A 13,064-nucleotide genomic window follows, 5' to 3' on the forward strand; every position below is an offset into this window, starting at 1 on the left:
CAGAGGGAGGGACTACTATATAATGAAAAGTAAGTAAATAATTCTCCTGTTGAAGAAATACAGCTCCCCAGCACCCCGACCTCAAAGGTACCCAACAGGAGTGGGGTCTTAAGCGTTTGATGACCGGTGCCTTTACACACCCGCGTGTGTGCGCACACCTCTATAGATGGGGGTGTGCCATCACTGTTATTCTGTAAAAAGGACAAGCTGTCCTTTTTATGGGCTCCAGAGTATTTTACTGTCTGGATGCACCCTTGGAAGTATACATTCTACAGTGTTGCAGAGTGACTTTTTTGTTGTTACTCATTTCCTCTATTGGGTGAGGTCGAAAGCCACTTGCATTTCTTTTTGTGTATATCTCCTGCTTGTGCCCTCAGCTCATTTGTTTTCCTGTTGGGTTTTTTTCTTATTTCACCCCATTTTTCCAAACAGATAATGATCCAGGGGCCAGCCAGTCAATTCTGTGAATAGGACTAGTTTAGTTTGGAGAGAGATGGATGTTTATCAAGAATCCAGGGTACCCAGGAAAAGGCTTGGCACCCACTCTGGGGGCCAGCATGGTTTCCCTGGTCCCTCTTTCCTTCCCAGTGTTGCTGAGGTGGGCTCACACCCAGTTCCATAAGAAGCCTCAGACTTGGCCTTGACTTAGGAAAGCATCATGTCTGCACCACGCAGAATCCGGCTTGACCAGATGTTCCTAGATGAACAGAAGAGAGAACATAGTTTCATGGACAGGATTATTTTGGAGGTCAGCTGGTCCTCTAGACATGGGTTCAGATTGTCTTGTCTCCAAAATTTATGAGCCACGTGAACCTCTCTGGACCTCAGTTTCCTCCTCTGTAAAATGGGAATAATAATACCAATGTTGAAGGCTATCGAGCAACAGAAATAACATACATAAAGTGCTTAGGACATGATGGGTTTTCAGTAATTGACAGTTTCTAGTTATATCATTGTCATGATCATCACTGTTGCCGTGACCATAAATCAAATGAATGACAACGGGGGGCACGAGGCGGCCATGTTGCCATTGGACTTGGACTTCATGAACCAGGACGCAGTGTGATCTGCAAACCATCCTCATCTTTGCAGTAAGCACTTACTTGTACCTGTGTCCATTTCACATATGACTCCAGCATTGTCCCCTCGGGTCTCATGCCTGTGTTGTAAGCATGGTACAAAATGGCCACCCGGTTTTCTGGCCTGGAAAAGAGGAGTGTGACTTGAAAGTATTCTTCTTGAATTCTAAGTGAGAAAGTTGTAAAAAACTCTCCTCCCCATCCTTCCTCTACCCCCAAGAAGTCTGAGGGACAAAGGAAGATGGATGGACTGAAATAATCCCAGAGAAGAGATGGGAGCCTCCTGAGTGATTCCCACAAAGCTGCTGGTTATTTACAACTAGGAAGCTTGCCTGCTTGGAGATACCAATTGAACTTTCTGGTTCCGCTGGCTTGACAGGAAACATTCACAGGGCCTGGCTGGAAACACTCTCGGGGAAGGGGAAACCAGCTGGGAGTTACGTCTGATGGTTTAACACCATCTCATTCATAGATTTCTGCCTCTTCCCCCAGCTGATCACTCATAGTCTCTTTTTTAGTATATAATTGTTCATTTTAAATTTTCGTGTTTGCTATAGCTGAGTGTATATTAATTACGGACAGTCTGTAATTATGTTGTCTTTTTGCCATTCCCGTGGCAGCAAGGGTAGTAAGCTAGAATTCTTCCAATAGCAAGAGTTTTAATTTATAACTGCCCCTCCAAACCATTTAAGAAATTGATATATTTCCTGCACACTCTGAAGACAGTTGAGTGAATGCTGTGGTCCTGATCTCCATTATCAGATTTTAAGCTCAGACATCCCTCTGTAATCTAACCTAAAAGACCCAAAATTTTGGTTTATTCACTCCCTCCACAGCCACTTACTGGAACATCCACTGTGCGTGAGGTCATGGGGCTGTATCTCTGAATTAAACAAACAAAAATAAAATGGGCTGCGGTTCTTCGTGTAACTGAGGGAGCTGCCCAGCTGACCACTAAAGCCACTGTAGGGCTGGTGACGATGAGTGTGTGTCCCCCAGGCTGCTGAACACTTGACCTTTCCCAGCACTGTAATAATGAGGACTATGGTAAGAAGTTAGAAGCCACTGGCAATCAAAGTTATTATTTCACATTAAAGTCCCCCCTATATGATATTGGCAGCTGAGACATACTTGGAAAACATAATAATTTAAAGATTATCAGATTAGTTCCAGACATCCCCAGGGTCTGCGTGCAAATTAAATTAGAGATATATCAAATTGATCCAATCAAGAAACAGGGCTGGGATTAAGGGACATGGTCTCGCTGTAAGGACCAGGTAAACAGAGTGACTGTTGATACTGCCTGAAGCCACATTCCTCAAAGGGAGGTTCCGGCCCCCTACCTTGAAAGTGACCCCTGGGAATGATTGCCAAGGTTGAGTTCTCTGGTGCTAGGAAGGTGGAAGGATGGGGCTTGGTTGTAAAGGGTCTGTAGAACAGAGCTGAAGACTAGAGGTTCATCAACACTGGAGTCAGAATCCCTACTGTTGGATACTGCTGAAGGGCACCTCCTTAGAGGGGAAAGGATTTGGGGGAAGGCACATGATTGAGTTCCCCCATATTAATTCGGCATTTCTTTCTAGAGCTTCTAATGTGTTAGGGTGAGACCAAGATGGAAGCCCTGCTTGTGTGGAACTTCCATGTCGGTGGAAGAAGCAAGGCGGACTGACAGGACAGACAAATAGACAGCCGGATGTGATGTAAAGTAATGTCAGACAGTTACAAGTGCTACAAAGAGTTACAAAGCAGGGTAAAGGAATCGAGTCATCAAGATCCTGCTTTACTAACCCTTTCTAGTGCTTTGGCAGTTCTGCCCAATAGGAGAAGAAAACACTGCTTGGAGGGAGGGGTCAGGATTGGGGTTTTATTTGTTTTGGGGGGGAGTATTCCCGAATCAATACAGGGCTTTTACTGTTTTTTTTTTCTTTTTTCTTTTCTTCTTTTCTTTTTTTTTAAAGGGTGAGGGGTGGGAAGAGGCAGAGGGAGGAGAAAAAGAACCTTAAGCAGGCTCCATGCTCAGTGCAGAGCCCGGCGTGGACCTCCATCTCAGGACCCTGAGATCACAGCCTGAGCCGAATTCAAGAATCGGATGCTTAACTGACTGGGCCACCCAGGCGCTCCTTATCACATCTTTAAAATATCACAAAGAGGCCTGAAGAATCCTCTGGTATCTTACTCTTCGGCGATACAACTGGGGTCTTACTCATTAGCCGGCTAAACTGTTCATCTTTCTGAGACTTAGATACCATTCCCAAATTTTCTGAAAACCTTGTTTTAACTGGTATGGCTTGCTGAATCCAAGCAGGCAAATTTCATGCAAGTTCAGTGTCATTTCCTTCAAGAATTGACTCCTCTTTCCAGGCTTGAGATATTGAACAAGCAGCACCTGGCCTCATCCAAACCCTAGGCATGTATTTTTCGCCCAAGCAATTTTGGATTTCAACAAGAGACCCATTCTCCTGAGTAATGACTTTGCTGGGGAAGGGAGCATATTGAGACGTCATCTTGTAACAGAGGCACAGTGTAACGCTCTTGATCGTGGTCTGTACACAACACAGATAATACGCACGGTAGCCAGTTTCTTTCCATTTCCCCACTTGTCAATGGGAGCCTCTTCTTTTTCTTTGCAAGGAGACTGAGTTCTATACTGGTATGACTTCTCAGCAGGGTTCCTCTGGGGGCCTTCAAAATAATTGTGTGTCGCTTGGAGTGATGTCAACATTTTCTGGAATGTCAACAGTCTGATTGCTGAGAATGATGCCACAAAGAGCACTTTTTGTTTTTTAATTAACCTTTCGAGATAATTGTAGATTAACATGCAGCTGTAAGAAATAATACAGGGATCCTGTTGTACCTTTACTCAGTTTCTCCCAGTGGTAACATCTTGCAAAACTGTAGTGCCGCGTATGTATACTCTCATTTGTAGCCACTAAAAAGTCTTGCTGGGATTTTGATAGAAATTGCATTTAACTTGTGCATTAATCTGGGGACAAATGATGATATCTTTTTTTAGTCTTCTAATCTGTGAATATGATAAGCCTCTCCATTTATTACTTAGATCTCCTTTGATTTCTTTCTTTGGGATGTTGTTGTTTTCCGCTTACAAGTCCTATATGTGTATGCATTTTTCTTGAGCAATTGTAAATGGCATTTAAAAATTTTTTTTATTTACTCGTTCATTGTTAGCATATAATAATAAAGTAGATTTTGTATTACCTTGTACCCTGAGCCCTTGCTGAATGCACTTATTAATTCTAGGAGGGTTTGGAGTTTTTTGGGTAGTTTTCTTGGGGGTTTCTATGTAGACAGTCTGCAAATAGAGCGAGCTTTAGTTCTTCCCTTTGATCTGTTTGTCTTTAATTTCATTTTCTTGCCTTATCGCACCAGCTAGGATTTCCAGCACTGTTAAATAGTGTTGAGAGGAGACATCCTTAATTGTTCCCAGTCCTAGGGAGAAAGCATTCAGTCTTTTCTCCATTAAGCATAATGTTCGCTGTAGGGTTTTTTGTTGATGCTCTTTGATAAGTTAAGTAATTCTTTTCCTAGTTCGGGGAGCATTTTTAATCATTAAGATTAGATGTTGGCTTTTTCGTATGCTTTTTCTGCATCAGTTGATACGATCTTCCGTAGCCTGTTGATAATGGTGGATTACGCTGATTTTCAAATATTGAACCAGCCTTGCATCCCTGAAATAAACCCCAGTTACTCATGGTATATAATTCCATTTATATATTCCTGTATTATATTTGCTAATATTTTATTAAGGATTTTTATGCCTGTATTCATAAAGGGATATTGATCTATAGTTTGCCTTTTCTGTACTGCCCTTAGTGAGTCAGTTTTCTTCTCTCCACCTTTCAGAATCCTCTTGTGTTTGCCCTGTATTTAATGTTAAGTGTTTTTCCTCGCATCGGCGGGAAGAATAGGCAAAAGTACATGTAACCATTTTTCCAGAAATAGAACTCCCTTCGGGTGGGTGGGTTTTAGGTATACTGCTTAAGCAGATGCATAATTTGCTCCCAGCGAAATAGAAAATCCTGAGATCAGATCCTGATGAATTTAAAAAAAAATGCTACCAAGCGACCATGGTTTGACTTGCCCGATTCTAAAAGAAGCGGAGTAAAGAGAATTGGGCTGCGCAGAAAGGCACAACCACATCACCTCCTCACCGTCACTTCCTGAACTTCCCAGCAGAGGAGAGACTCTGCTAAGTTCATCAGAGCCTTAGGGACCGGTAGACATCAGATCCATGAGCATACCCTGCACAGACCTTTGGGTGGAACTTCTGTCTCCTGCTGCGCGGACAGCATTAATTTCACTTGTGTCACCTGAAAGCTCTTGGTAAAACTGGGTATTTACAGAAAGGTGCTCTGGGCACGGCTGCGGGCTCTCTGGTGCCTTTCAGGGTTTTGTGTCAGAAGAGGTCTGAAACTTCGGCCAGGGGCAGTCTGTCTTCTGCTGTAGACAGATAATGATAACTGCTAGACAGAGAGGTTCTCAGTGTCAGGGAGAATTTCTGTCGGCACCAAGAGAGCTGATGAATGCTGCGGTCTCCCTGGCGAGAATAGCCCTAGGCCAGCTCCAGGAGCCAGGGCGCGGTGTCTGGCAGGCAAAAGGTGTAACTTTTCAGAAAGCAGAACTTTGCAAAGGCTTGGAACTCAGGCCTGCCTGGTAAGCCCAGCAGACCAGAAGACCGGTGGCTGCAGGTGTCCGCAGGGCCAGTCTTAGGGGGTAGGGGCACTGATGGCTCAGCTTCTAACCAGCACGTGCAAACTGAGGGCAGATTCCGAGGAGCCACTGCTTCTTAAGCTTTCTATTACCTCGTCTGACCCCTTGGAAAGACGCTGCCCCTCTCCAAGGCACCAGAACCCTTACTTGGAAAGGAGTCAGCCCCTATACTGTCAAAGGCTCCTTCCAGCCCACAAGTCCAGTCGGCCTGTGACTGGGGCCAGCCTTGAAGTAAGGACAGTTCACAGATGAGCCGCTGGGGATGTGTGTTCCTCCTCCACCGAGAGCCAGGGGCCTCGTGTCTACACCCAAGAAGGGGATGTGTTGTAGGGCAAAGCCTGCTCACCCCACAGCCATGTCCCCAGCCATGGGTTAATTCTGTTGCTCTTCAGCTGTGTACCCTTAGACAAATGACTTCGTGGCCCACCGGAGCTTCAGGTAGGGGGGCCGGGGCAGCTTTAGCTGCCCCCCAGCTGAAGGAGTAGCTGATCCCTGTAGGGGTTTCCCATGGCTAGTACAATGAAGTTTTGCAAACTTAGTGGCCTAAAACAATGCAGATTTATTACCTTGTAGCTGTGAGGGTCAGAAGTCCAAAATGGGCCTAATGGGGCTAAAATCAAGGGATTTTAGGGTATGCCTTGTGGAGGCTCCGGGGAGAATCCATTTCCTTACCTTTTCCAGCTTCTAGAGGCCACCCACATGCCTTGGTTCAGAGCCCTTTCTTCCAACTTCAAAGGCAAAAGAATAGATCACGGAAATCACTCTTTTCACTTATAAGGACCTTTGTGACTACACTGGGCCCACCCAGATAATCCAGAAGTTCTCCACCTCCATCTGGGACCTGGGTTCTCCCATGCCCTATAACCTAACATCTTCACACATTCTAGAGACTGGGATGTCAACATCTTTGGGGAGGGAGGTATTTTTCTGCCTTCCGTGATCTCTAAGACCCCTTCCAGCCGAACATGCTGCAGTTCCAGACGCTCGAGTGCTGGGGAGGGTCAGCCCTTGATGGAAAGCGCCAAGGTTATGGCGGCTGATGGGGCCCATGAGCGGCGGATGCCGGTGGTGTCAGCCCAGGCCCCTCACGCGGGTGTACTCCTGTTCTTTACTTGGAGTGATTAGCTATCTTTTGGCCTTTCTTATGATTTCCAAGAAATAGGGCCCAAGAGTAGAGATTACAGAAATTCAATGAGGGAATCAATAGGCCACAGGTTCTAAGGGCCCCTTTGTTCCAAAGGTCTCTTCTCCATGGTGAAGTTTTCAAAACAGGAGATAGTTATTTCCAGTCTCCTCTTATCTTCTTGCTGGTTTACTTTAGCAAATATTTGCAAGTACCTGCTGTGGGTACAGTGATTGAGTAAGAAGTAACCCCTGCTCTCCAGGAGTGGTAGGCAGAGAGGATAGAAAGGACCATAGTCCAGGTGTCACCAAGAAACAGACAAAACAGCGTTACAGGCTGGAGGCACGTGACTTGGCTTCTCCCTGGTGAAACTGGAGCTTGAGCTTTAAGAGTTCAGAGGATTGGGGGCGCCTGGGTGGCTCAGTGGGTTAGAGCCTCTGCTTTTGGCTCAGGTCATGATCTCAGGGTCCTGGGATCCAGCCCCGCATTGGGCTCTCTGCTCGGCGGGGAGCCTGCTTCCCTTCCTCTCTCTGCCTGCCTCTCTGCCTACTTGTGATCTCTGTCTTTCAAATAAATAAATAAATAAACCTTTAAAAAAAAAAAAAAAAAGAGTTCAGAGGATTGGATGCCTGGGTGGCTCTATCAGTTAAGCCACTGCCTTCAGCTCAGGTCATGATCCCCTGGGATCGAGTCCCACATTGGGCTCCTTGCTCAGCGGGGAGCCTGCTTCCCTCTTTGCCTCTGCCTGCTTTTGTGTTCTCTCTCTCTCTCTCTCTGACAAATAAATAAATAAACCTTAAAAAAAAAATAGTTCGGAGGATTTCAGCAGTGAGGATAGTCGTGGCGCTGCTGGCAGGGGGTGCTCTGTGGGCCCAGAGGGGAAACGTGGGCCTGTTCTGGGAGCGTGGCGTGTAGGGCACCACTGGGCCGAGAACGCTGCTTTCCTCACCTGCTCTCCCCTGTCCAGACATTGAAAAGCGGTATCTTTTCCCCGTGTGACCACTAGAACTATAATGCCTGTCTGCTTATATTTTTCCTTCCGCTGTACCTAAAGTGGACTTCGGTCATGCCCTTACACATTTGTGCTCTTTGGTTAATTTGCAATACGTGATCAGCCGGTACTGTGGGTTGAATGGTGCCCCCTCTGAAAAAAAGATATGCTGAAGTCCTCTCCCAGCCCACTCCTCCCCACTCCTAGTACTGGGGAATGGGACCTAAGTTTAGAAATAGGGTCTTTGCGGTCATAATCAGTTTGCATCTGACAACCAAGATGCGGCCATCCGTGGGCCCTGATCCAGTGGACTGGTGTCCTTATTAGGAGTGGGACATTGGGACACAGACACACATGGGAAGAGCTCCATGGGACGATGGGAGCAGAGCAGCTGCAAGCCGAGAGTGGCCCGGGATTGATGACTGCCACCGGAGGAGGTGAGGAAGGATCCCAAGTACAGGTTTCAGAGGGAAGAATATGTTCCTGCCAACACCTGGCTTTTAGACCTCTAGCCTCCAGAACCCTAAGATAGCAGTCCCTGCTGCCCCCTGGTTCGAGCTTCCTTGTTCTGGCAGCCCCAGGAACTAACCGTTTGTACTCAAGCCCTGTACCACGCTAATTGGGCTGGGGTTCTACTAGGTGACCATGGTGTGTCGGGGAAGTTCAGTCATACCTGTTGAAGTCACATCAGTGGCTAATAGGTGGTCTTTGCGGGGTAATCTGGTGATCAGAGGGGCACCTTGGTTGTCCAGCTGGTAGTCTCAGGTCTCTGGGATCTGTTGGGGGAGGAGGGCAAGCAGTTCTGACTCCATTCCTCCCGGACTCTCCAGGCCCGGCTGACGGTGATGTGGCTCCTCCCAGAGAACTGGAGCTGGCCTGGAATCACAGGCTGTACAGACAAGGGACTTCAGGGTTCATTTATTCCAGCTCCTCGTGACAGGTGATGAGCTGTCCTGGGAAGCATCCTGTGAACCATCCAAGGTCACTCTGCTAGAAGCCAAGTCAGGACTGGAGTTTGCGTCTTAAACCTCACAGCCCGTTTAAGATTTAGAGGGACTCTACAGCCTGTGGTGCTGGCTTCGGAAAATTTTCTTTGGGGCACAGAATTTTAACTTCGGTCTTCAGACTATTCTGTATTTACTGAGAGAGAGGAAAAAAGAAAAAGAAAAACAGGGGAACGTGTTGACCTTCAGGAAGGGGATTTGAAAGAATAAGTTTATGTGACTTTTTAGAAAGTCCCACGGATATTTAGTTTCATGGTGTATCATGGAAAGGGAAATCCACTCCGCACCCTCAGGTGAATGGGGGACTGTGTCTGGCTCCCAGCCTCTTTGGTTGACCCCACACACACACCCCGGGTGTTGCAGAGTATTGAATTTATTAAATCAGCAGCTATTACAGGACCTCAGACACTGCCAGATAGCACTTTTAGCCTCGCTGTGACTTTCCTGTCCTTCTGCAGGGGGAAGTAGAGCCACTAATGTCTCCATAGACTGCAGCTTTCTGGAGTTGCTTTAAATCACAAGCATGGAATGCCGGGTAGATTCATTACGGCCGAGGCAGTGCCTACCCGGCATCTTCGTGGCTTTAAATCAATCTCTCTCCTGAAGGTTCGGAGGAATGTCATACACGAGGCACATTGCTGCGCGAGCATCCTTTGTGTTGGGTGCCCTGGAATGTAATTTCTATCAGTAAGACAGAAAGGAGACAAGAAGAGAGATCATTTTGCTTGGCAGCACACAATGAAAGGAATGGGGGGCGCAGGGCTTTGTGGTGTTTTTTTGCTGTTACTATTATTGTTTCTTGGCTTCCTCCAACAAAGCAATGCTGTGGGGCTTTCAGCAGTCTCTCCGTGCAAAATGCATCCCGTCACGAGTGATCGGTGTCCTGCCATTTTGAAATGGCACAAGTGGCATTTGTAGCCCTTACGAAATGACCGTGGTCGTGCCAGGCGTCGGAGACCAGCTTCTCAGAGACATTGACACTGGTCTCTTTCCTCCTGTCCCTTGTGCAGCCAGTGCGCTGTCACTTTAACAAACCATCGTCCTGCAGTGGGATTGCTTCACGCAGGGCTGTAGGAGAACAAGGTTAGAAGAGCAGAGACTTTTGTCAATGGTGAGTAGGTGGGATTAGTTTAAACCAATATTGAAAAACGGTTTGCACAACTCTCGGCGGCTCGGATTACTTCTGAAAGGACGTGCTCTTCCAGTCGGTGCTGGCATGGATACGGTTAAAGTGGCATCAGGACCTCTGTTATATAATGCTTCTTGGTTATATAATGTTTTTTCTTGTCCTGGTTTATATCGATTGGAATGAGGCTAGAAGATCGCAACAGTTCGTAGTCCCCTGGAATGGCCGAGGCAGTCATTTTCTTGATGAAAGCATGTGGGGTCTCTTGGTTGTCCGGAACATGGTATGCGGGATGAGGTGTGCATAGGTGACCAGCTTGAGTTTGAAGAGTAGATGGTTTCAGGCACTTGTGCCATCCCGCAGATAAGCCCTTTGAAAGAACTGACCTTCAGATTCCGGCTTCTGGGAACCTTCTGGTTTTGGCCCAGGTCTCTAGCCAGTCAGAAACCTCCAACAGGCCTCGGTGTGAAAAAGTCCAACCTCATCGTGACCCTCAGAGCTGCCCTGAGGTGGCTCCCGTGGCTTAATGCCCGACCTGGTGCAGGTACAGTTAGGAAACAGGACCAGCTAAGGGCAGGTAGGATTCTTGAGGGTTGGGTCCGCACTTTACCCTTGAGCAGCTGCAGGCCCTGATCCCGTCTGGGCCCGAGCCCAGCTCTTTCGAAGGTAAACTCAGGAGCCGTACGTGGCCTGCCCTCCAGCCAGTCGACCTGAGCAGACCTAGACTTGGTTTCTGCCATCCCGCCAACTGCCCTCCAGCCTGACCTGGAAGGATTGCGTCAGGGGCGTGTCCACCCCGTGACCCAGCGCGGAAAAGTAATATCCCGTGGGGCAGCTGTTCTGTTCCTGGACTGCCTCTGTCCCCGGATGTGAGGATCCTGGGGCTCTGGTGTCCCCAGCCATGTGGCTGGGACCTTATGAAGAGCTGCTAGTCAGTCCTCAGGGATGGAGGGATCCCTGCTTTGTCCCTTTCTGATCGACCTGAACCTGGTCCCACATGCACTCGTCTTCATCCTCAGCTGCCCTCCCTCAGCAGCTCCTGGCTCCTTAGCCCCCACCAGTGCCCTCCTCTCCTCAGGCCTGGGATGCTCCTTTTTTTTTTTTTTTTTTTTTTTAAGATTTTATTTGATTGTTTGGGCACACACACAGCTGGAGAAGGAGAAGCAGACTCCCCGCCGAGCACAGATCCTGCTGCAGGGCTCCATCCTGGGACCCTGAGGTCATGACCTGAGCCAAAGGCAGACGCTTAACTGACTGAGCCCCCCAGAGACTCCTGGACTGTGGGCTGCTCTTGACTCCCAGAATTCAGTGTGGCCAGTACACCCAAGAAATCCTGCTAACTAACACTAATTTCTGCAAAACAGTAATACTGTGCTGTCCGTGCTTCCTAAAAAGCCAAGTACCAGGACCAGATGGATTGTGGATAATTTTGATTTTTCTTCTTTATAATCTTGTTTTTTATCAAAATTTTTAATAAGTTTTCTACACTGGAAATTAAATATATATATATATATATATATATATATATATATACATTTTTTTAAGATTTTATTTATTTATTTGACAGACAGAGATCGTAAGTAGGCAGAGAGGCAAGCAGAGAGAGAGGGGGGGGAAGCAGGCTCCCCGCTGAGCAGAGAGCCCAATGCGGGGCTCGATCCCAGGACCCTGGGATCATGACCCGAGCTGAAGGCAGTGGCTCAACCACTGAGCCACCCAGGCACCCCTAAAAAAAAAATATTTTAAAACAGTCATTTGGGAGACCAAAAATAAGAAATAAGTAACTTTTTTTTTTTCCTGTAGAATAACAGCAACAGCATAACCACCCAAGGTAAATCAATGCAAAAATATTAGGCAGTCTTGCTTCTCTTCATCAAGTAATAAATGACCTTGCACAGGTGAGATGGTGTGGGACGTCACCATCATTATCATCGACCTCAAGTCCTGTTACTTTGCAGAGCTGCTGGGTATGTGCTACTCTGGTAGACACTGGGTGGATTTATTACAAGGTTGTTGGGATGCTAAAGTGAGAAAATAGATGTGAAAGTACTTTATAAATGGAAGCCATTATTTCCAACAAAAAGTAAAAAACTTTCTTCTACATTGAGACAAGGCAGAATGTTGTCAGGATATATGTACAGTTTAACATAGGGAAAGGCATGGCCTCTGCGATCTAAGAACTTAAGTTCATCTGTTCCTTAGAGAAATATTTTGGGGGGGGTCAACCATGTGCCTAGAACAGGTTATGGTGCTTGGGATTTCTCAATAAAAAAACAGATACAAATCCTTTACCATGTGGAGCCTTGCAAGGGAGACAGAAGGAAATAATACATCTACTAACAAATTAAAAAGTGGTCTTAAAAACAAATTAAAAAGTGGTCTTAAAAATAATAAGAACTTGAGACTAACACTTCATGGAGTGCTTGCTGTATGCCAAGTTTAGTTTGAGCCTTCACCTGTAGTCCCAAACACACCCAGTAAGGTAGGTGCTATTATAAATGATCCACTCAGAGGTCTATTGACTTGCCCAAGGTCACGCCGCTAGTAATGCCAGAGCTTGAATTCAGTCTCAGCCAGCCTGGCCTTCATCATGGAAGGTGTTGGCGGATGTGAGACCATGGAAGAAGTAGGGGAATCTCCCATTCAGCAGACGTCCTCTCAGTGCTCTGTGCCTGGCATCATGTTGGCTCCCTGGGGTCTAGAATGCAGGGGGCAGTATCCCTGGAAGGAGGAGGTCCCTGGTCTCCTGGGGAGGGTGGAGGGATACGCAGACATATTCACAAACCACGCGATAACCTTGGTTTCCTAGGACAGCAGAGACACCATATTGGAAAAGCATTGATTTCCTTGACCCTTTTTTCTTGGGCAGGTGCTAGTGAATTCCTGGCATGAGTATCTTTCCCTTTTTCCAAAGGCCACTGCTCAGTGCTGTTGTACACGCTCTTGCTACAGAGGCAGATGAAGCCAGTAGCTGCTTTGGTTAGACTCCAGGCCACAAAGCCAACAGCCTGGG

The 13,064-nt window shown here is 46.9% G+C and overlaps 1 protein-coding gene and 1 long non-coding RNA gene across 6 annotated transcripts in view; one reads left to right on the top strand and one right to left on the bottom strand.

Moving 5' to 3' along the window:
* The window catches only part of FOXN3 (forkhead box N3), a 397,011-nt gene that overhangs the window by 314,022 nt on the left and 69,925 nt on the right, over positions 1 to 13,064 (top strand). The gene's annotated exons all lie outside the window — the stretch shown is intronic.
* LOC132000107 (uncharacterized) lies at positions 463 to 8,789 on the bottom strand. The gene is made up of 3 exons (XR_009399175.1): positions 8,595 to 8,789; positions 1,104 to 1,203; positions 463 to 697 (listed from the first exon to the last, which is right to left on the bottom strand). It is a non-coding gene; the product is annotated as an uncharacterized LOC132000107 (long non-coding RNA).

This window comes from Mustela nigripes, chromosome 13 (genome assembly GCF_022355385.1).
Source record: "Mustela nigripes isolate SB6536 chromosome 13, MUSNIG.SB6536, whole genome shotgun sequence".
In the NCBI taxonomy this organism is placed as follows: Eukaryota; Metazoa; Chordata; class Mammalia; order Carnivora; family Mustelidae; genus Mustela; species Mustela nigripes.